Source organism: Callorhinus ursinus, unplaced genomic scaffold (assembly GCF_003265705.2).
Source record: "Callorhinus ursinus isolate GAN/ISIS: 27379988/994484 unplaced genomic scaffold, GSC_fseal_2.0 scaffold2, whole genome shotgun sequence".
Classification (NCBI taxonomy): domain Eukaryota; kingdom Metazoa; phylum Chordata; class Mammalia; order Carnivora; family Otariidae; genus Callorhinus; species Callorhinus ursinus.
In genome coordinates, this window is record NW_027397064.1 from 73,683,188 (window position 1) to 73,707,074 (window position 23,887).

The following is a 23,887-nucleotide window of genomic DNA, read 5'->3' on the forward strand; positions in this document are numbered from 1 at the left end:
AGCTGACTTCTAGATTTCTACAAGCGATAGATGATGACAACAACATTCTGACATTTACTAAATAGGAAATGATGCAAGAGGATCAAGTTTTGAATTCTATCTTGGGTACTTGAGTCTGAAATGCAAGAAGTTGACTATGTATGCGTAGAATACAGATATAAATTTGGGAGTGATTATCACACTGACAAACTCGGTACTCTCTCTTCTCTAGTAACACACTGGTTCCAGGGAGTATGAATTATTATAGAGATGAGAAAGGGGCTGAATTAGAAAGAAAGTAAGAAATGTTGCAGTAGGGACAGGTTTTGTTTTTTTTTTTTAACTTATTTAAAGTATGGTTAAGATGTGCTTCTTTTAACTGTGCTTAAGATACTGCATTGCCTGATCTGAGAAACAGGAAAAAAAAAAAAAAGGGAGAGAGATCAATATAGTTTCTAAATAATCCTTCAAAGCATTTCTTCTTTATTTTTTCAGAACAGAAGGGAAGTCAGAATGAATAAGCAGTGCCCAGTGGCAGTTAAAGTCAATAATAATCTAACTCTATCATTTCAATAAATGTTTCTCTGGTTTTTATTTAAGATATTAAAAGATCTAGGGGCACCTGGGTGGCTCAGTTGGTTAAGTATCCAACTCTTGATCTCAGCTCTTGATCTTGATCTCAGGGTCATGAGTTCAAGCCCCTCATTAGGCTCCATGCTTGGCATGGAACCTACTTTAAAAAAAAGATATTAAAAGATCTACATATGCCAATATGATTTGTTCTTAATGTTAGAAAAATATCTAAATGTTGCCCAGCTGGGGTTCCTGTATGGCTCAGTTGGTTAAGCATCCGACTCTTGATGTGAGCTCAGGTCTTGATCTCAGGATCATGAGTTCAAGCCCCGTGTTCACGATGGGTGTGGAGCCTACTTTAGAAAAAAAAAATAATAATAATAAAATAAAAATTAAAAAAAAAATGTCGCCTGACCTGTCAAGGGAACTGGTTTTCCTGACTCTAGGCTTTATTTTTGTGGTAATCTGAAAACGGTGACCATAACATCAGAAAGTTATGGGTGACTAGAGAACAGTAGTCACCAAAACTCCTTCAGAAGCTATCAGAAGTGCTCTTTGGGGAAAACTGAATTTCCCAACCAAATGATCATTCTCTTGTGGCTTGGACGATTTCAGGTGTAGCCCTATAATCACTCATGCCTAAAGCTGACAGAGCTTGGAATGCAAACAATGGTGGATGGCAGTCAAAGACATGGTGGCTTTCTCTCAGCAAATATATTCTTCCAAAAGATAAAATAAAAGACATTGACAGATTATTAGCATAGAAGCAACTGATGAAAAACAAGATGAAACAAAGAATTGGTTATGAACATAGGAGAAATAATTTATAATTTGGAGGTTTATTTTTCTGTTCTTCTAGGTCAAAAACTTAAGTCTATTTGATAGCCATCTATTTTTTTTTAAGCAACTTAGACTTATTCATCGTAATAGAAAAGGTCAAACCAATAGTGAAAAACCAATGGTGAAAGAAACCCAAGTGACCTCATACTCACAAATATCAAGCCATTTGACATACATTTTTACCACTGGAGTTGCATTTTTAAAATAATAAATCCTTTTTAGATCTTAAGAGTTCACTATAACTACTCAAGAGTTCCCTGTGGAAGGACCTAACCAGACTGTCACTTAATAGAAATCATAGTTTAGGGATGTTAACTGCCAACCCATCTCCTTGGCTGTGGGCACTGTGATTGGCAGAAGCCCTGTCAGAGCAATTGTTAAATATTTTGAGCATCTCTCCTGGGCCTACCTAAAGCTATTATTGGTTAAAACCTGAAGGAATAGTCACACCTTATTCAAGAGATTTGGTTAATCCAAAATGATACCTAGCACAAAGAGTATTCATATTTAGCTTTGAAATGTATTTTTGTGCTAACATTTGAATGTGTGTTTGATGTTCTGAGAAATTACTTCAAGGAAATTAATGAAGCCATACTGTGAAGACCTGACTCAGGAGAGCTGGGAAATTGCCAGCTTTCTCTTCGTTCTGCTTCCCTGCTGAACTCCTCTTTGACACGCACTCTCTGACACCACAACCAAGAGCTAAAATGTCTTTTTAGCATAATGTCAGTCCTTATAGAATGAGAGATGAGAGTTTGAGTACCAGACTACCTTTTTTGCAGCAGACCATGCAGATTTAAAATAAAATAACTATATTTGTTGATTATAACATTATTTAAGTATGCATTTTGCTTTTCTCCTATTGTTTTTCAATTGTTCCTGGTTTTCATCTTAGAGATCCCAGGGCTTCCAGGAAAATTGGCTCCCCTCCCAGCTTCAAATGTGGGAATGTGACCATGACTCAGTACATCCCAGGCCCTTCACCAGTCATGGGGTTCAGAGCTAAACATTCATTCTAAGCTGGCCCAGTAACGGTAAACCTCACAATTTTGCAGTGTTACAGCTGGGTTCCCTTCCCTTAGATAGATGTGAGGCTTACATCTACTGTAGTCACTTGAATAAGGTCATACGGGAAAAACCAATATCTGAAGATGAACAAAGCTGAGAGACACAGAGCTGGATCCCTCATGATGGATGAAGCCATGCCTGAGCCCTGTCCCTCCTCTTCCTCCAGTACATGTACTCAACCAAAAATTTCCGGGATTCTCCCAGCCAATTACAGTGGGCTTTCTGTTATTTGCAATGTAAGGCCTCCTAATTAATACAATATGTCAACAAATAGATAATTAAGCTGATTAGGAACTGTCAATTATGTTAAAATATAAATGCTGCCAATTAATATAAAACAAAGCTTCACCACAGATTATCACAAGTTGACACACAAGTACATCCATTTACTTCCCTCTTCACACAAGCACATGTATTCACATGCACACACAAACACCACCAATCTATATTGGCTGCTATATTTTCATTCATTTGAGCTGTGTATTTTCTTTTTTTTTTTTAAGATTGTATTTATTTATTTGAGAGAGAGAGTGAGAGAGAGCACGAGAGGGGAGAGGGTCATAGGGAGAAGCAGACTCCTCGCTGAGCAGGGAGCCCGATGTGGGACTCGATCCCGGGACTCCAGGATCATGACCTGAGCCGAAGGCAGTTGCTTAACCACTGAGCCACCCAGATGCCCTGAGCTGTATATTTTCAAAGAATACATGACAAGAAGATATAAAAGTAATTTCTATGTTATGAGTTAAGGTTCACTTGTTCCTGGGAAAGCAGCCTATGAGAAAGCTGAAGTATTCCAAATATTGGTGTGTTCACCCTCTGAAGTTCCAGTACATTAAGCTTCTGCACTAAAATGAGAAGTAAATTGAATCTTTTTGTACAAAGATGTATACAAATTTTGATTAGTAGAAGGATAACCAGAAATGGCATTAGCAATGAATGAAAATAACAAATCAAATGCTGTGAATTAGACTTGCCTTGATGCAGTTGTAATTATACTCGCATGCCATCATTGTCGATACCTTGAAATATTCTAAAGTAAGAGTTTTATGTCATTTATAGGTATTTCTTTTGTTATATCACATAAGTAGTGATTTTCTTACAAATGTTAGAACCAAAGGCAAAAATAAATCAGTAGTTAACAAAGTTAATGAAGTGAAAATAATGCTTTGTCATTTTTTGAAATATGATGGTAAGTATAACTATATAATGAGATTTTCCTTCCAAATTTTGCTACAATTATTTCTTTGACGTATGATCCAGGGGTTGCACAAAAACCAATTCACCAGATAAAATGTTTCCACTGTGACTGAGTAACTGCTCAGAAGTAATTAAAACATTAATAAGAAGAGTGTCATGATCAAAGGTTGTATTGCTCTTGTTCAAGCCCCATAACTAGGAAATTGCACTCTCCAGGAAAATTCTTGGAGATTCTTCATTAGCCTGGCCCTGTAGTAAGAACAACCGTAATGAGGCTTCTCCTAAAAGTGCTCACTGACACATGCTTCCAGGATAATGGCTTTCATAGGCACTCTGCTTTCAGCTGCAGAGATGTGTGGGACCAATTGACAGGTTCATCATCAGCAACAACTGGGAAATAGGACTAAGGACACAATGGAAAGAAAAATCCATTCCAGCCACAGCAGCCAGACAGAAAGGCAGAAAGAAAAGTTCAGTGATGAAGGAGGCGGTTTGGGTGGCTTTAGTTGCAGACTATAAGATTGAGTTAGCAACTAAATTCTGAAATTCAGCAGAATTTGAGAGATTTCAAAAAAGTCATTGCAAATCAACAGTTGGTTTTGGTGTGAAAGTGTTCTAAAGAAAGCAGCTGTCCTTACTCTATAACTAGGCAAAAGAATAAATGGTCTTACCTGTAGAGTCCTGACTTCCTGTAATCAAAAAATTTATTTATAATATATAATTTAACATGAATATATAAATATAAAATTTATATCATGTTATATCATGTTGTATATTGATAATCAAATAAATTGTATAATATTTAGGAACATTTTTTTTCTTTCTTTAGTACATGGGACCAATGTAAGGTGTTTGTCTCTTAGTCCTAGCCGTGAACTTGTAAATAAAAAGAAAAACAAAACAAGACTGTGATTGAGTTAAACTATAAACACAAATTGTAGAGAATTAAAGCAGAAAAACACAAAGCACCATTATCATTTTAGCCACAACATCATCATCATTATGATCGCCATCATCTTCATAAGACAAAGGACTGTCAGACAGCTATGTTCTACAACTATACTCTTAACTTGTAAGAATTAACATACGTATTGTGACACTATATTATCAAGAAGTGGATTTCTCCACTGTGAACAAAGAGGAAAAATAAGCCCAATAAGCAATTATTGAAGTGCCAACAGAGTTCCATAAGCAGGATCACAGGTTCTATATAACAGACATGTCCAAGTATAGGGAAGTTTGCATTCTGTTCGTGGCTCAGTAACCTTGGCCTTAAAGAAATATTGCAACTAACTCTCCACTTTCTAACTTCATGTTCACTTGGCATATTTTTACAATAATTTGGCTTCTCACATGACATTCCCTATAGCAGTGAATATAATTATTCCCCTCACTGCTTATTAGTTATTTGACATTTATTTTTCTTCATCAGCTCCTTGTTAGCATATTTAGTAGGAGACTGTCCCCCACAATTGTATGGATCTCTAAATTTAATTTAATTTCTAGTCCTGAGTAAAGGAGGAACAGACTTTGAAATAAGGACACTGATCTATGAAGCAAGACATCTTGTCCAGGTAGCATCCCATTCTTTTTCTCTGTGCCTTTGGTTTTCTGATGTTCATTACCCTTCCCTCCCATTTACCAAAGGAACCATTCTTATTAATAATGGTTCTAATCGTCATTTTTGTTAATTCACAATAATTATCCTAAAAATATTGGTATATGAGAAAATGGTTGCAGAGGAGACTAGGAAAGGAATATGCACACACTCATTCAAAGGAAAGTATATATTTGATAAGTAAAAATTTCCTTAGTCATAATAGTAAACTGAAATACTAGGAAAATTCACAAAACTATGATAGGAGGGGCTAAAATATGAAAAAAATGGGATCTCACTTTTGTCAAGTTTATAGATTTAAAAATTATATCAGTTCTAAGGGGAAATGAACATAAATTTTTTTTTAAAGATTTTATTTTTTTATTTGACAGAGAGACACAGCAAGAGAGGGAACACAAGCAGGGGGAGTGGGAGAGGGAGAAGCAGGCTCCTGGCTGAGCAGAGAACACAACATGGGGCTTGATCCTAGGACCCTAGGATCCTGACCTGAGCCAAAGGCAGATGCTTAACCAACTGAGCCACTCAGGCACTCCTGAACATACATTTCTAGTGGGGGTATATGTTAGTATCAATCTTGTGAGTAGATTTCAAGTATCTTAAAAATGTCCACAGACTTTGAACTAGATATTCAGTTACTCAGATAGCATTCTAAAGAATAATTCTGTATGCAGAATCAAGGTTCATCCACAAAGATATTCACTGAGAAATTTCTTACAACCTCACAAAATTGATCACACTCTATGACCAAAAAAAAAAAAAAAAGTATTTAAGTAAACAATGATACGTCTGTTGGCTCAATTATAAAAATAATATAAAGATATTGGAATAAAATAAAATATTTACCTTAGTTTTTTTATTTTAATTCCAGAAAGAAAAAAAAAACTAAGCTGTTAACTTATATAGCACTGTATGTTAAAATACAGTGCTATATTAGTTTCAGGTATACGATACAAGGATTCAGAAGTTCCATGTATTATTCAGTGCTCATCAAGATAGGTGTACTCGATCCTCTTCACTTATTTCACCTATTCCCCACCCACTTCCCCTCTGATAACAATCTGTTTGTTCTCTATAATTAAGAGTCTGTTTTTTTGGTTTGTCTCCTTTTTTTCTTTGTTCATTTGTTTCATTTCTAAAATTCCATGTATGAGTGAAATCATATGTTGTCTTTCTCTGACTTGTTTCACTTAGCATTACACTTTCTAGATACATCCATGTTGTTGCAAGTAGCAAGATTTCATTATTTTTTATGGCTGAATATATTCCAGTGTGTGTGTGTGTGTGTGTGTGTGTGTGTGTACATATATATACTACATCTTCTTTATCCATTCATCAATCAGGTAACACTTGAGCTGCCGCCATAGTTTGGGATTGTATTTAATGCTGCAATAAGCATAGAGGTGCATTTTTCCCTTCAATTTAGTGTTTTCATATTCTTTGGGTAAATAGTAGTGCAATTACTGGATTATATGATTTTTAATTTTTTGAGGAATCTCCATGCTGTTTCCCACAGTGCTCCACCAGTCTGCATTCCCACTAACAGTACACAAGTGTTTCTTTTTCTCCATATCCTGATCAACACTTGTTTCTTCTATTTTTTATTTTAGCCATTTGACAGGTATGTGATGATATCTCATTGTGGTTTTGATCTGCATTTCCTTGATGATGAGAGATGTTGAGCATCTTTTCATGTGTCTGTTGGCCATTTGGATGTCTTCTTTGGAGAAATATCTGTTCATTTTTGGGATTTTAAGTTGAATAAGTTCTTTATATACTTTGGATATTAACCCTCTATTAGATATATCATTTGGAAATGTCCTCTCCCATTCAGTAGGTTGTCTTTTAGTTTTGTTGGTTGTGTCTTTTGCTGTGCAGAAGCTTTTATTTTGATGTAGTCCCAAGAGTTTATTTTTGTTTTTCTTTCCCTTGCCTCAAGGGAAAGAAAGATGTTTTGGGGACCAATGTCAGAGAAACTACTTCTTGTGCTCTTTTCTAGGATTGTTATGGTTTCAGGTCTCACATTAAGTCCTTAATCCATTTTGAGTTTTTGCATATGGTGTAAGAAAGTGGTCCAGTCTCATTCTCTTGCATGTAGCTGTCCACTTTTCCCAACACCATTTGCTGAAGGAACTTTTTCCCATTGCATATTCCATATTCTTGCCTCCTTTGTCAAAAATTAATTGACCATATATTTGTGAGTTTATTTCTGAGCTCTCTGTTCTATCGATCTGTGTCTATTTCTGTGTCAGTACCATACTGTTTTGATTACTGAAGCTTTGTAATATAAGTTAAAGTCTGAAATTGTAATACCACCAGTTTTGTTTTTCTTTTTCCAGGTTGCTCTGGTGACTTGGGGTCTTTTGTGGTTTCATACAAATTTTAGGATTGTTTCTTCTAGTTATGTCAAAAATGTCGATGGTATTTTGATAGGTATAGCATTAAATGTGTCAATTGCTTTGGGTAGTAGAGACATTTTAACAATATTTATTCTTCCAATCCATGTTTTTATGTGGTCTTCAGTTTCTATCATGAGTGTTTTATAGTTTTCAGAGTACAGGTCTTTCACTTCTTTGGTTAAGTTTATTCCTAGGTATTTTATTATTTTTGGTGCAATTGTAATTGGGATTATTTTCTTAATTTCTCTTTCTGCTGCTTCATTAGTGTGGAAATGCAATGGATTTCTATATTGATTTTGTACCCTGCGACCTTAATGAATTCATTTATCTGTTCTAGTAGTTTTTTGGTAGAGTCTTTAAGGTTTTCTGTACATAGTATGATGTCATCTGACACATTAGTTTTTTTAAATAAGTAGAAGGACAAAAATTTATAGGTGCAATTTAAGTGATACATATCATATAAATTCATATTTAAGAAAAAATATATTAAAATATTAATAAGATTTATCTTTAGGTGAAATGATTGTGGGTTTTTTTCCATGTTTTGCTTTTATATATTTTCAAAAAAATTTTTTTAAGATTTTTTATTTATTTACTTGACAGAAAGAGAGAGCACAAGCAGGGGGAGCAGCAGAGGGAGAGGGAGAAGCCGGTTTCCCGCTGAGCAGGGAGCCCAATGCAGGGCTTGATCCAGGGACCCTAAGATTTTGACCTGAGCCAAAGGCAGATGCTTAATTGACTGAGCCACCCAGGTAGACTCAAGTATTTCTTTTAAGCATTTTCAATCTTTGAATCAAACGTTGGTCTTCCGGTGTTTAATAGAATTAAGCCTATAGCAATAGCTGTTCTAACACTGTATGAAATAACAAGTTATAAGAAAAGTTATTTATTTTAATTTCCTAAAATCAAGGCAAAGAACTTACAAAGCAATACCACTTGGCCAGGAGAATATATATAATTACAGAAACTAGACATGATATTTTAATATTTTTAAATTTTTCCCAGCTATACTGTGATATAATTGACAAATAACTTTGTGTAAGTTTACGGTCTTCAACATGATTATTTGTTACACATATATAGTGAACTAATTACTACAATAAGATTAGTTAACACATCTACCACCTCATGTAATTACCACATCTTTGTCTATAGTGAGAACATTTAAGATCTACTGTATTAGCAACTCATGTGATATTTGGAAAACTAAGTACAAAATGTCAGATGAAGGCTGTTAAAATGTTTTTTGCTTTGCTTTTTGTTAGGTAGAAAAGTTACTTTAAAATAACATCCAGGGGTGCCTGGGTAGGCTCAGTTGGTTAATTGTCCAGCTCTTGATTTCTGCTCAGATCATGATTTCAGGGTCCTGGGATGGAGCCAGGGCTTGGGGCATGCTTAACTTTCTCTCTCTCCCTCTGCCCCTACCCCCTGTATATACTTGCTCTCTCTCTCTAAAAAATAAAAAATAAAATAAAATAACATCCAAAATAAACTTATCAGATTTGGGAATAAGGAAAAAAATCTGTTGTAAAGAACCAAATGATGACAACATCTCATAAGGGAAAAACAAGCAAACAAACAAACATACCTATTTCTAAAGAAATAGAGCCAAATATTTTTATTTGTTAGCAACTAGTTGGAATAGTAAAAAATATGTTAATGGTAATGCATAAATTCAAATTGATAATAACCCAAATCCTAAAGTACGAAATAGAGGAGTTTTTATAATTTTTGAAGGAAAAGGCCTTTGGCATCATCTATTACACTAAAATAAATGATCGGTGAGCATTGTCTACTTGGGAAAAAGCATAAGCATTGACCACCTAGTTAGCTCAAAAATTTTTTCTTGATCACATTTGTATCTCTAAAGGAACAGTTACTTCAGTTTTGAGTTTACTGAAATAAACAGCATTGATTTTTGCTGCTATTCACGGTCCCCCAAAATATATGAACAGAAGAGAGATCAGGGTTAGTTTACTAACACAACACCACACCCTTAGTGCTCTTATAGTAGCATTTTCTTATAGAGATAATGAGAAAAAAAGAAGTGACTTTGGGATCAAGAATGGTATTGGTCACAGGTTTTGAAGAATCTAGTTGTCCGGATCAAATTTCTCTTATTAAATAAGAATAAAAATAGTACCTGATGTAGGAAATGGTTGGGGTTCAGAGACAACGTCCAAGAAGGAATTCTTGAGACGTCTTCAGTGCAAAAATGCGGTTTTATTAAAACACAAGACAGGACCTGTGGGCAGAAAGGGCTGCACCGGGGTGGTGAGAAGTGGCTCATATTACACTTTCAAGTTGGGAGGGGGTTAGGGACAGCACAAGCCTCCGGTGTATTTTGGAAGCCAGATTTCTAAGACTTTGAGGAGACTAGCCATTGTTAGGAAAAGACCATTTATTATTGCATAACAAAAACTCAGTCATGAGATCCTTTAGATGCATATCAGTGGGTCGTAAGCTTGGAGGATGATTACTAACACGTATCTTGGGGGGTAGAGATAAAGGAAGTCTCCAAAAGAATTTCTATACATTTAAGCAGACTCACAGGATCCTGGGGGTCAGGTTAAGATTGCCTTTTGCCCTTGGCCAAGTGTCAACATCGAGGCAGCTGAGCTCTTAGAGGAAGGTCACTCTGTTTCAAAGACTTGTCAGTGGGCTGTAGGCAGTAAGGACATTTAATTTTTTCTTTTGTCTTTGTTTCCCACATCAGTACCTACTATTTTTAACTACTAAGGATTAAATAAGACAATGCCTATTAAGTGCTTAACTCACTACATATAGCTGCATAAAAGGAGGGCTTTTCTCCTATTCTTCACCTTCTCTTTTTTTTAATCCAAAGGCCAGGTGGAAGGGTAGTGTTCTGGATTTTTGGAAACCAAGAATGTGGAAGTCATAGCAAAATCCAAAATTATTATTATTATTTTAGTTTTTGTGTCTTTTCTGTATGTAAGACCAGCCCTAATATTTCCTGTAGGTTAAAAAGTTGTCTCCAATGCAACATTTGAAGGTAAGTACCAGGAAAGACTTCTTTCAAAAAATACCTACTCTTCAGGTCTGTTTTGTTATTTTCTAGGACTTCACATTGAATAATTTATCTGCTGAAGTCAAGCATTGATCTGTCTTCTTTACAACAGAAGTATCTTTACAAGAGTAGGTTTCAAGCCTTTCTCTTTGGTAGCAGAATGCCTTATTAAAACAAGCGCTAGTGGCATTTGGAAAAACAAAACAAGTAAAAACAGAACCGCTCTGATAGAAGGAGACTCAGGAAGCCAGGAGTCCAGAACGCCAAGCTAAAATAGCAAATTTGGAATACCATTATCTTATAGAATGTCATGTTTCCCTGTGAGTGAGTTTAGCAATTCATTTTCTGCAAAGGCACAAAAATGACAGGTGTAACTGAAACACAAAGACAACAGAAAATAAGGTGTCTTTGAAATTGAGGCTAATACTAGTTGGCCCTTTCTGAATCTTTTTTCTGAAATGCTTTTTTCCTGTGACTCAGCTATGCTTACAAGACGTATATGGACAGAACTTACTTATTTTCCAACAAGGCTGCTTTTCCTAGAATTATTTTATCAATGTTCCCAGCCGCTAACCAAACCAATGTGGTTGTCTATCTCCAAGAAGTACCTTTTCATTCAGAGACTTCTTTAGAACTATATAATATTATACCTTGTCCAAATAAATATTTCAAATAGGGCTACTGATTTTTCAATGCCTAGGTGGGACTGAAGTACTCAAACTCAGAAATTAACAGCCGCCACTTCATTGACTGATTTAAAAATTATCTACTCAATTATAAGGCATGTAGCCATATCCAGATGTTCATTAGTTATTGCTTATTCAGAGGATTGGCTATATTGGTCTTCCTATATTTTTAGGTTTATTAGAGTGTGAACATATACTGTAATTACGAGATGCAGATGAGCAACCATCTGCAGATATTCTCTTCCTCTCAAGGACTTTCAGATCAAACTGAGTCATATTCCACTGATGAGTTTCCCCTGGATTAAAGCTTTAGAGCACTGTAAATGACAATAATTATGGTGCTGAAAATATGTTTCTTTGGACTGGAAACTTCCTTTTCTGTCCTTTCATGCTTTTAAAATAACTTTGAAAATAAACAATGTCTTGTGTGATAGGTTAATAAGCCCTTTAGGTCAAAATTATTAGTTATGTTTTAAATGGACCGTTATTGATAAATGAGCAATTAATTTTTAGGTCACAATTTAAGGACCATAACAACAACGAAAATATTTGATAATAATTCTTAAAAATGTATCTTCGTACAGCTAGGTAGTCACCTCAACACATCTTTCTTTTTGATAAAAAGACTCATCCCTTCTCAGTTGTGGTGTGTGTCTGTTTTATGGTATTTTGAGAAATATTCTTTGGGAATGTCTACGGTAGAAAGGTCCTCTGGGAGTTCTCCAGGAATTCCTGCCATAACTTAACATTACATGGAAGAGTCTGATTCTATCAGCAATTTTTGCTCATGAAAATATGAATTTACAGAGATTATTTGAAACAGAAATATTTTTTATTTTTTTTCCTCTGGAGGATTACAAGCTCAGAAATATGTCATTTCCATATTATGGAGCAAAATAAGATAGGCATACCTCATTTTATAAAGCATCTCTTTACTGCATTTTATTGCATTTTTTACAAAACTTGCAGCCAGCAAGTTTATCAGCATGATTTTTCCAACCTCATTTGCTCACTTTGTGTCTGTGCCACATTTGCTAATTCTCACAATATTTCAAACTTTTTGGTTATTATATTTATTATGGTGATCTGCAATCAGTGATTACAACTTACTGAAAGTGCAGTTGATGGTTAGCATTTTTTTAGAAAAAAAGTAATTTTTAATTAAGGCATCCACATTGTTTTTTAGACATAATACTATTGCACACCAAATAAACTATAGTGTAGTGTAAAATTTAACTTTTATATGCACTGGGAAACCAAAAAATTCATCCGACTTGCTTTATTGAAATACTAACTTTATTGTGGTGGTCTGGAACCAAACCCACAAAATCTCTGAGGTATGCCCCTATGATTTTTGGTCTCTTGGAGAACACCAGCTTTGTTTTTGAATTACAACAAATTAATGGGCTTTGGGAAGATAATTCAGAGAACTATAAAGCTAGTATATCCAGTTTGAAAGATTTCTTTTTTTTTTAAAGATTTTAATTATTTATTTGAGAGAGAGAGAATGAGAGATAGAGAGCACGAGAGGGAAGAGGGTCAGAGGGAGAAGCTGAGCAGGGAGCCCGATATGGGACTCGATCCCGGGACTCCAGGATCATGACCTGAGCTGAAGGCAGTCGCTTAACCAACTGAGCCACCCAGGCGGCCCTCTAGTTTGAAAGATTTCATCCTAATCTTGATGTTACAGTATTCAACACACATCTAATGCATGTCTAAAATGGGCAGAGATCTATTGAATATTTGGCAGATCAAGAAAAACCAAACATGGTTTTTGATGTTCTGCTTATGAACTAGCAGGGGCAGATGGACATAAAACTGTTCAACCATAGTAAGAAGAATTAAGCTGATGCCAGAATATAGACTCAAGCAATATCCTGGGGAAAGGAAACTGAACAGAAAGGATTAATTCTGGTTGGGATTTCTCAGACTCTTGTCTGCCAAACAACTTCCCTTCTTGTTTTCTAGCTTAGCTCTTTAAGTATTTATTTTCTTTTTATTTCATTTTTATAAATTAGGTGTAAAGAGTCAAGACTCCCTTTTAAACTCAGTCTTGAAATCAGAAAGTCAACAAAGGACAAGCTACTTAACATGTCCATGGAAATGCAAATTAAAGCAAAAATAATATTACCCCCACCGCCCCCACCAAGAAAAGAAAAAAGAAAAAGGTTGATAAATTTTGGTGAAAGTATGGAGAAACTGGTATTCCCAAACACTGCTGATGTGAGTGTAAATAATAGGTACTCAATTTCACAATGTCTACCATAATTAAAAATTATCTTATAACCTTATATAGCAAATTCAGCTTTTGTATATTCATCTTAGAAAAACAGGCATATATAACCACAAAGAAGAATGTATAAGGTGTTCAGAGCAGCCTTTTTGAAAGAGTAAACGTTAGAATTGAATTTCCTCACTAAATCTCCAACAGGATGTGAATGGCTAAATTATCCAAGAATGAAATAGATCTCTAGATATTAAAATAGATTTCTATGATATCAAAATGGCATTTGTTATACAAAATAAAAAAAAATCCACACTTAGAAATAATATATATCTCTTGAGGGGTACATACATATGTATATAACTGCAAAGCAATTGTTCTGCTAAAGTAGCTTAACCAGGGAAAGGGAAAGAAGACATCCTTATTAGAGGTAGTTCAGCATTCAGTCATACATTGAATAAAACAAAGGATGATCAGAAGCAGAAGTAAAGCAAAGGGACTATAGCCAAAAACAGTTCTGTGATCCCCAGAGCTTGTTTTTAGTTCCATGTTGTATAATTTTTACAGGATTAGAGTGGATTGCTAGTACCTTGATTTTAGATTTGCCCTCCACTAGTTCTTTCTCATTAAAGAAATCTTTAGAGAATATGGGGCCAAATACAGAGGGTTATCTGATTAACAAGCCCCAAATTCCTACCCCATCCTTAAATTTCATATCTCTATTGCCTGCTTAAAAGGCATTTGCCATTATTGACTCCTGATTAAACTGTTAGACCTTTGAGACTAAAGGCTCCAATGAAACCTCTGGTTTTTCATTGCAGTGTAAAAAAATTTTTTGACCATCTCCTTTGTCTCTTCTTCCATTAGTTGGTGAGCTTGAAGTCTTGAAATCCTACACTACAAATTGAAGAGTCCAACTTCTCCTCCTTGATTTGATTCATTCTGTCAGTAAATGTAAGATTTATTCGAGCTAGTTACTTCTTTTTTTTCCAGTGTCTCCTGTCTTTGGCAATTTTTCAGCAATATTCACATTAATATTCATGAGAAGGTGGATTAAACTTGAAATTCAGATCAAATACACATTTTGCACTATAGCAGAGCTAATAAAAGTTTATGTGAAAAAGACATATTTCTACATGACCAAAATAAAGACATTGAATTTTCCAGAATTTATCTTCTCATTAATTATAATCCTTGTCTCATTTTGCCAAGATATTCAAAAGATTACTTATTTGCAAAACTCATGACATTAATATTTGCGAAGTTTTTCTCTTAAATTCAGTGTTCACATTTGCTTTCTTATTTGATGAATGCAATGTATAGGAGCTCATTAAATATTTGTTAATCTAATGAATGACAAATGAATGCATATTCAAACTGAATCTGCCCCAAACAAAAATATAAATCTACCAACATTCTATAATATTAATTGGTTAATTTACTTAAGATGACTCTGACTACAATGAAAATAATCTCATCTGATTTAATATCTGTGTTTCATCCTCTCTGACAAACATTATAGCTACTTTTTTTTTTTTTATCCAAGGCCACAGTCTTAATCCATTTGGGCTGCTATAACAGAGTACCCATAAACTGGGTAGCTTATAAAAGACAGAAATTTATTTCTTACAACTCTGGAGGTTGTAAAGTCCAGCATCAAGCACATGCTGATTCCGTGTCTTGTGAGAGCCTGCTTCCTGGAAGTCTTCTCATTGTGTCGCCACATGGTAGAAGGAGTGAAGAAGCTCTCTTGGGCCCCTAATGAAAGCACTAACACCAATAATGGGGACGCCACCCTCATGACCTAATCAGCTCCCGAAGACTCCACCTCCTAATACCCTCACATTGGGGGTTAGGATTTCAACATGTGAATTTTGAGGGGGATACAAACATTCAATCTAAAGCAACCACCTTGTTATGCTCATTTTCAATTTAATATGTAGCATTTATAATGGGGAATACTACACATTCCTAGAAATAAAGAGTTTGTGTCTGGAAAACTAGTGGTGCGATAAAACCTTAATTCTGTAGCAGCCATGAAGAAATGCCATAAGACCCTTAAAACCTCTGAATTAAATACAAAAGTACCATATACCGAGAGGTCTCCTAGGAATGACCCAGAAATAAGAAAGGCTATTGAACAGATTCTCTCATTCATTCTTTTTACTCTTATTTATCTTGGGAACTGGAACAAAACCATGTTAGCCACAGTGCTGGGAAGATAAAACAATATTTATCCAAGTTTATATTTTAATGGTTAAGTGCATAGACTCTAGAATAAGGCAGAGTGAAATCTGGAGTCCAGTGAAATCTGGAGATCTGCTACCTACTAGCATATAAACTTGTCTTAGCTCAGGCTGCTGCAACAAAATAACATAGACTAGGTGGCTTAAACAACGGAGACATTATTTCTCACAGGTCTGGAGACTCACAGTCCAAGATCAAGGTGCCAGCAGATTTGGTGCCAGGTGAGGGTTCTTTACCTGGATTGCAGATGGCGGCCTTCTTTCTTTGTCCTCACATTACCTTTCCTCAGGGTGTGTTCCTGGATAGAGAGCTCTCCTGTCTCTTCCTCTTCTTATAAGGGTACTAATCTCATCAAAAACACTTCACCCTCATGACCTCGTCTAAGCCTAATTATTTCCCAAAGGCCCTAGTTCCAAATACTGTCACATTGGGAATTAAGGCTTTGACATATGAATTTTGGAGGGACACACACATTCAGTTCATAAAAAAAGAAACAATGTAATTAATCTAAGTTTCAGTTGTTCTATCTGAAAATCAGAACAATTGTAGTACCCATGATAAGGTTTTTATATTAAATAAGATAACACAGGTAAAACATGTATCATCTCCATATATTTTGGCATAATCTGTATATTAACTACTAAAATTGTTATTTGTTAATTGTTTACTAGATTATCTTTTCTTCTGTGGGACAACTGTTTGGCTAGTATCCTTTTAATATTAACTTCAGCTATAGTAACTGGTTTTATTTCACTTACCTGTAAAATAGGAAAACGTCTCTTTGTACCTATGCCTGTTCATTTGTCAAGATAGATAGATAACAGATAGGGAGATAGACAGAGGTGATAGATTAGATAGATAGAATTTCTCTATTGAAAAATCCATATTTAAAATCCACATGTAAAATGTTATTCTTTTATTTTTCTCCAATGGACAAAAACGTTCCAAGAAAAATGTACATTCACTGTTGTGGTTTGAACATTTTCTTTTGCCAGTCTTTTTACCTACATTTCTTGACACTCCAAAAACTAACTCTTGCCTCACCTTTCAAACTCAAAAGAATGGTCTGCTCCTAGAATATTAAGAATGAGGGAACAATGATGAACTACAAGTGTCTGCTTGAATGTAATTTTAAAAGTCAACAAAGCAATCTGAATCATTTTATGGTATAAATTACACTCTGTTATAATTACACTCTGAGCCCAGTGTATCAGAAGATATGAAGTAACATATATTCCTGAACGAGAACCTGAGTTCACTAGCCCAGAGATAAGCTCCACTGAAACTTAGATTTAGAAGACAGAGCTACTGTAGAGAAATGAACGAAGTAAAATGCTGGGTTGCTCAGAAGTGTCTACAAGGACAAGATTTTGCTGAGAATGCGTAATCGAAAAAACAACAACAAAACAGTTCTTAGAGGAAAAAAGATAAATTTCAAAAGTTATGCCTGAGGCACAATTGTCCTTTTGCATTCCACAGTTTTCTTGTGAAGGCGGAAGAATGAAACCTTTTAAAGTGTTAACCAGTTTTGTTTCAGCGCTCCTGGATCTGTTGGCCTAAATGCCCTTGACTGTCAAACATTATGTCAGCATCACATTGTGGCAGAGGGTGGCCAAATTTAGAATTATACTGAAAAAGAGAACAATAAAAAATTATTGTAACCACCCAAGCCACAGTATCTCTCAGCACTTATTTTTTTGTTTATAAATTTGGCCAATGGTGAACTGCTTCCACTTCAAGTTTATATTGCTTTAGGAAAAGCATGATGAATTTTTCAAAGTGTGTTGTCACACAAATCAATGCTGGAAATATCAACCAAAAAGGACATAAAATTTGTTTATAATCCTTCATAATTTAAATAACTCCTAAGGAAAAAGTCTACAGGGCCTCTATAGAGCTTACCACAAAACTTACAGAGGCTGGTACCATGTCTGAATTCAAGTTATGAAGTCAAAACACTCTGTGGTGTGTGTGTGTGTGTGTGTGTGTGTGTATCTGTGTGTGTGTGAGAGAGAGAGAGGGATATGGAGAGACAGAGAGAGAAAGGAGAGCGAGGAGAAAGTTACAGTATGTATTTGTGATTGAAAAATGGTGGTTATGTAGAATGGTTTAGTCTTTGAACGGCGAGGATGGACAGGGAGAAGATCTGAAAGTTTCTTAAAACTTACACTTTTCTTTCTATACTCATAACCCTAAGCTTTCTTTGTATCCATTTCCCTATTTATCAATTATGTGGTCAGTATACAATCACTCCATCTAATTCACAGAATTATTGTGATAATTTTAATTCTACGCACAAACATATTTTGTGTCAGTGTCACACATTAAATATTACATCATACCCAATTGTTTAGAAGAGTGGCAGACAGGTTCAATATGTTTTGATATATGCAATTTCCAAAGGTTTTATACCAGGAATGTTTCATGTGAACTCTGGTTTTGTATATAACGAATTTTACTCTCTGTTATCTTGTTATTGTAGCAGCAGCATGGGAAACTGGGAAATGTCATAACTATAGAGTTAAGACCTACTTATGTTAAAATTGCAGCCCCAATACATTATATGACTTGTTCTTTAACCTTCGTTTCTTCTGAATAGATATAATAACATTCATCCATAGGATTATGGAAATGCCTGGTTTACTACAAAACAACTCCTTAATAAATACTGGTTGTATCCAATGGTCTATTGAATAAAACATTAGTTGCTTTGCAAAAACACATAAAAATCTCCTTGGTTAATTTGGTCACTCTTCCAACTTCTAAATAGAGGATCAAATTAGGGGGAAAAAAAAAGAAAGAAAGATAAAGCTTGGAGAAAACAAACACTTCACACGATAATTCTAGCAGAATGCTAACAATAATGGCTTTTCATTCTGTCACCTCAATTGTGAAATAAAGCCCTTTACCTTAAAATACTAACTCTTAGAGAATAGTTTTAGAACTCTATCTTTTCTCTACTCAGTTTCATCTTTATATGTATAAGGAAGGAAAAAATAACCCTAAATCTCTAAATATGATGTAAGAATCACGGAATCTTAGCAAGAAGTAAAATCACCATGCAGGAGTACCAATTTTCAAGTGTTCCTATTCATTAACTTTAAAATTAAAAAACTATTAAAAAATAGGTACTAAATAAAATACTTTTTTTAAAAATGATAAATACCCTAAACTGCCGGTAAACACTGTATTTACAGAATAAAATTTTAGCTTCAAATAGTGTTACAGTTTTAGGATATTCCAAAGTAAAAATCAGGTTAAAGTATGCGAAAAATTGAGGAGAATACTTCAGATCCACGTTTATGACCACTTTTAGCAATTTAGTAATCTTTGGAACTGTATATTACAATTTTTGCAAAAGAAAACCCTGCCAGCAAGATAACTATGATTAGTAAGCAGTGTTTTCTATTACCCAGAGCTCTCCAAAAATTCTCCTGCTGGGATGACATTTGCAAGGTTACTGTATCAGAAAGCAGTTCTCCTTTCAAAAAAAGAATTTAAATATATTTTTATAGATCCAAAAATGAAAATAACCAAAAACTTCATTTTCTATAAATTGGAAGCTTATATTACATATCCTAACATGAACATCATACATAATAGTAGGAAATGCTTTTAAAAATATTTCAACTGAATATCTAAGTTTAGTTTTGAACTTAAATTCAATTTAAAAACTGAGCAATGCATTTTACCAACAGTATTCACTTAAATAATTCATTTATATAATTAATATTATAAATCACATTAAAATTAGAATCCTAAAATGAACTAAAAGTAGCCATAACATTTTATGTAATTGATCTATTATTTCTCAAGATTGAAATTCAGAGTAAAGCAGACATGTACATCCATAGACATGTTTGATTAGGCTTATTTTAAATCCTTCTAAGAGTAAAGGCATGTTTTCCTGAAAACATGCTGGAATTACTGATACAGCTTCCGAAGGCAGAACTGGAATCTGTCAGTACCTGTCCTGGGAGACAGATGTAAGCTCAGTGCAAGGGGACAGTTTCTAACAATTGGAGTTCTCTGCCCTGGGGTGCAGTGATTTGGAAGCATCCACCAGAAGACTGAACTATCTTCCAAGGATGATCTCTAGAGGATCAGTGATCCAGAAGTCCCCTTAGAGGAATTTCATTGCTTGTTTTCACGGACCAAATTGAAAATGAAGTGGGGCTAGACTAATTGTCGGGAGAGGAAGATTGTTTTTAAAGCAAGGAGAGACCTTATTTTTTTTAATTAAAGCCATAATGTCTCAAAAATACTATTATTATTATTATTATTATTAGGAAAAAACTCATAGTAACATATCTATCTCCACTATTGCAAATAGCTATGTAATCCTAGCCTAGCTGCTAACACGTATTATAGAGCAGCATTAAGTGTACTATATTTTTGTTTTTCCCAGTTAACATATTATGAACATTTTTGTAAGATTTTCTCTATTCTTTACAAAAGTTGATGAAAATGCAATGATAATAAAAACATTATGATCATGAAGACAGGGATGATGATTACCTCAGTTGAATACTTTTTATATGCTAGGCACTATTGAAAGTATCTGGGGATGATTATCGTACTTAATCCTCACAACCCATTTACAGATGGGTTATTTAGTCACAGAGTTTAAATATTTGCTCAAGCATAGAAATATTATGTGGTATAACCAGTCTTTACAACAGGTAGATTCTCCAGGCTGTTATAGCCTAATTTTCTAAATAATGAAAACTTACTGTAAAAACCTAATAGATGCAATTACCCATCAAAATGTGAGGGGAGGAGAATTTCTGATGCCAAATCTGATTTAATTTGCATTTTCTCTATCTTCTTAAAAATAAGGTGTATGCATTTCTGTATAACCCTTCAGTCTATTAAAAGGAATTAAAAGATGATAATCTGCATTCCTTTTGGAGACTCTTCAACCTGACATGTAGGAATTAGCACTACTCTGATATTCCTAGGAAAAATTCTAGGATTCTAGGAATTCCTCAGGAGCATAGGTATTAGCATGCCTAGATGAACTTAGAACTTCTTCCAGGGTGGAAGAAATGGTACAATGTATCATAAAATCTCACGGTTTCTTAAGACTAAGGCAAGATTCTTCTCTAGAAAGGACTCAAGTAAATACCCCTGAAGGGGCAGAGTGAGGTGCATCAGGAAAGCTTAGTTCTTATTTGCGTGCAGATGGTAACAACTTGTATGGGTTGGTTTTGTTTTATTATGGTGGTAGTGGAAAGGAAAGAAACTGACAAAAGTTTACAGTGTTGCAGTGGAAGAATTATTTTAGAACTTACAGAAAACTCAGAACCTGCTCCAGTGTAGCAAGCAGCTTCATGGAGGTAATAGCTGCAACATTTTCCTTTGTCTTCAACAGAATACACTGGAAATTCCAAGGACTAAAACTGTAGAGGAAGATTCTTCCTAATTATTTGGTTTGTTGAAAGAGTAGAAAAGAAAAAGAACATTTGTTTGCAAACAATTAGAACCTCTTTCATTCTACTTAAGTCTAGTCATTATCTTCCTAATGCATTTAAACTATTCATATCCTGGAATAATGCCCTAAGATTTCAATAATTTGCTTCCTTTGAAATACCGAGTCTAGAAGCTGTGTGTCTGAGTCAGGAATTCCTCCAGTGTCAATGTTTTTCTTTTCTTTTGCTATCTCCTTTCTGAGCATTTTTTCAGCCTCACATCAGGCCTGGAATTAAACTCACAGCTCCAAAATTAATTCCCAGCTTCTGGGTTGTGAACAATTCCCTGACTTGCTCTGACATACTGTCCTGTGGGTTCCTGCCTGTGCTTGAGGGAAAACAGTGAGACTGGAGGAGGTCATGAAGGGAGTGAGTGCGGGTAGAAAAGAGGGCATCGAGCTGAGACAGTAAAGTATTCGGAGGTCTGGCAGATGAGGAAGAACCAGCAGCACAGACTGTTAAAAGTCAGGAAGGGGTTTAGAGGCAATAAAGCAGAAAGAAGAGATACTGGTCTGAGGTGGTAACACAATTATTAATAATAACAAGATATAGGTGAGTTACAACCCCAAGAGTGGGAGTGGAGAGACCTTATGGAACGCATGGGACATTTAGTAGAGATCCAACTGTGGTCAGACCTTGATAGTGGTATGCTGAAAACCACCCTTACAGTCAGGGCTACTCCAGACCCCATTTTAAAAGCTTAAAAAGAAGCTTGAAAGCATAACGAGAGATCAGATCAGAAAAGCCATAGACGTGACTGGACTAGGTCCTTCCAGGTTCTCGGATAGCCCCAGCATTTTAAAGGTTACTTAGATAATAATAATGATATATTGATTTTTCTCTCAACATGTTTCCTTCATTTAAAATAACTAACTAGGACATCTGGGTGGCTCAGCCAGTTGAGCGTCTGCCTTTGGCTCATATCGTGATCCCAGAGCTCCAGGACCAAGTCCCGCATCAGGCTCCTGGCTCAGCGGGGAGTCTGCTTTTCCCTCCGACCCTTCCCCTTCTTCATGCTTTCTCTCTCTCAAGTAAATAAATGAAATCTTTAAAATAATTAACTAGCATTAATTACTATGATCTGCTGAAAATTGGTACTTACTTTGAAGAGCATACCATTGGGATGAGAGTGCCATTTTAGGAGTGATAAGAGCAAGGCTCAAGGCATCACTTAATATAGGTGAGTGATTCTGCCAAGCATGAGGAAAATGAATTGTTTCTCCGTCCCAATGGAATCAAAAAGGTAGTTAATGTTATCATCAAATCATTGCTGTACAATAGCTAATTTGTTATGTTCTTTTACCATTCTTTTCTACACTTTGTTCCCCACTCCAAACACAAATTCTATCAGATACTCCTATAAAATAAATGCATAAAGTAAAAGTTTAAGAGGAGACAAATTCAGGGGGGGGAAAGGTAATGAGACATCATCATTTAGCAATGAAATATTAATGCCATAGAGAAATTCTCTCCATGTAATTCAATACTCATTGTAAGAGGGAAATTTCAGAAACAGGTATGTGACATGATTCTTCACATAGATTATCCCTGATATTATTAATTGTATATCTTTACTTATTCCAAAGCAAACTTCTGAGAGTTCAGAAGCACAATGAATGCATTTACACTTTGATCCAGCAACAATTCCATATCTAAAAAGTTATAGAAATATATATATTCTCACATATGTGAAATGACATTGGTGCAATGACATTGATGCATTGTTTGTAATAGTAAAATATTAGATACAATTTAAAGTGTTTAAATAAATTACATGCAATCACTAATGAAATACTACAGAAGATTGTCCAGCAACAACAACAAAAAATATTGTTAGGGAACTAAAGAGTTGTATTGTGAAGTTGAAGTTCATTCAAAGACATCTTTTCTCTCGGCTCTGACACAATAATCTATGTATTTTATCTACTACACCAAAACACTGATTTCTGAAACACAGTGCATTACTTGGTTATATGAAATTTGTAATTTTGAGACATCTCCATTAATCAGGCCTTCTTTAAAAATCATGGTACATTGTATACACTTCTCTTCTGCATTTTAATAACAAATATGATTTTCTTCCCATTTATGTTTGCATTGATAACTTTTAATTTTATTTTGCTGTTACATTCTGTCTGCGAGTAACAAACTAGTGATCTATGTGATATAAAATGATGTAATTTCCCATCTTCTATTATTTAAATCCATTTTTAAAATGCATTTTTGAGTCAGGAGTTTTATTGAGAATGGTCATATTCAAGACCTCCCAGGTCTATCAACAGTGAATGAAAAAGTGCTAATTTCTCAGAGCATCTCAAAAAGTATTTATTACTTTTTATAGCTTCCCTATTTTCTTTATTCTTGCCATTTGCAATGTATTTTAAATGAGAATAAAATAATACTGGAAATATCTTGTGTGCTAAATCAGAAATATAAACATTGATTCAATGTCTTCTAACAGTGGTCAAGAAATGTAACAATTGTCACTTTTATTTATTTTAATATGTTATAATCACCTCTAATTATGACAAACAATATATCTGAAAGGTAAAAATATATA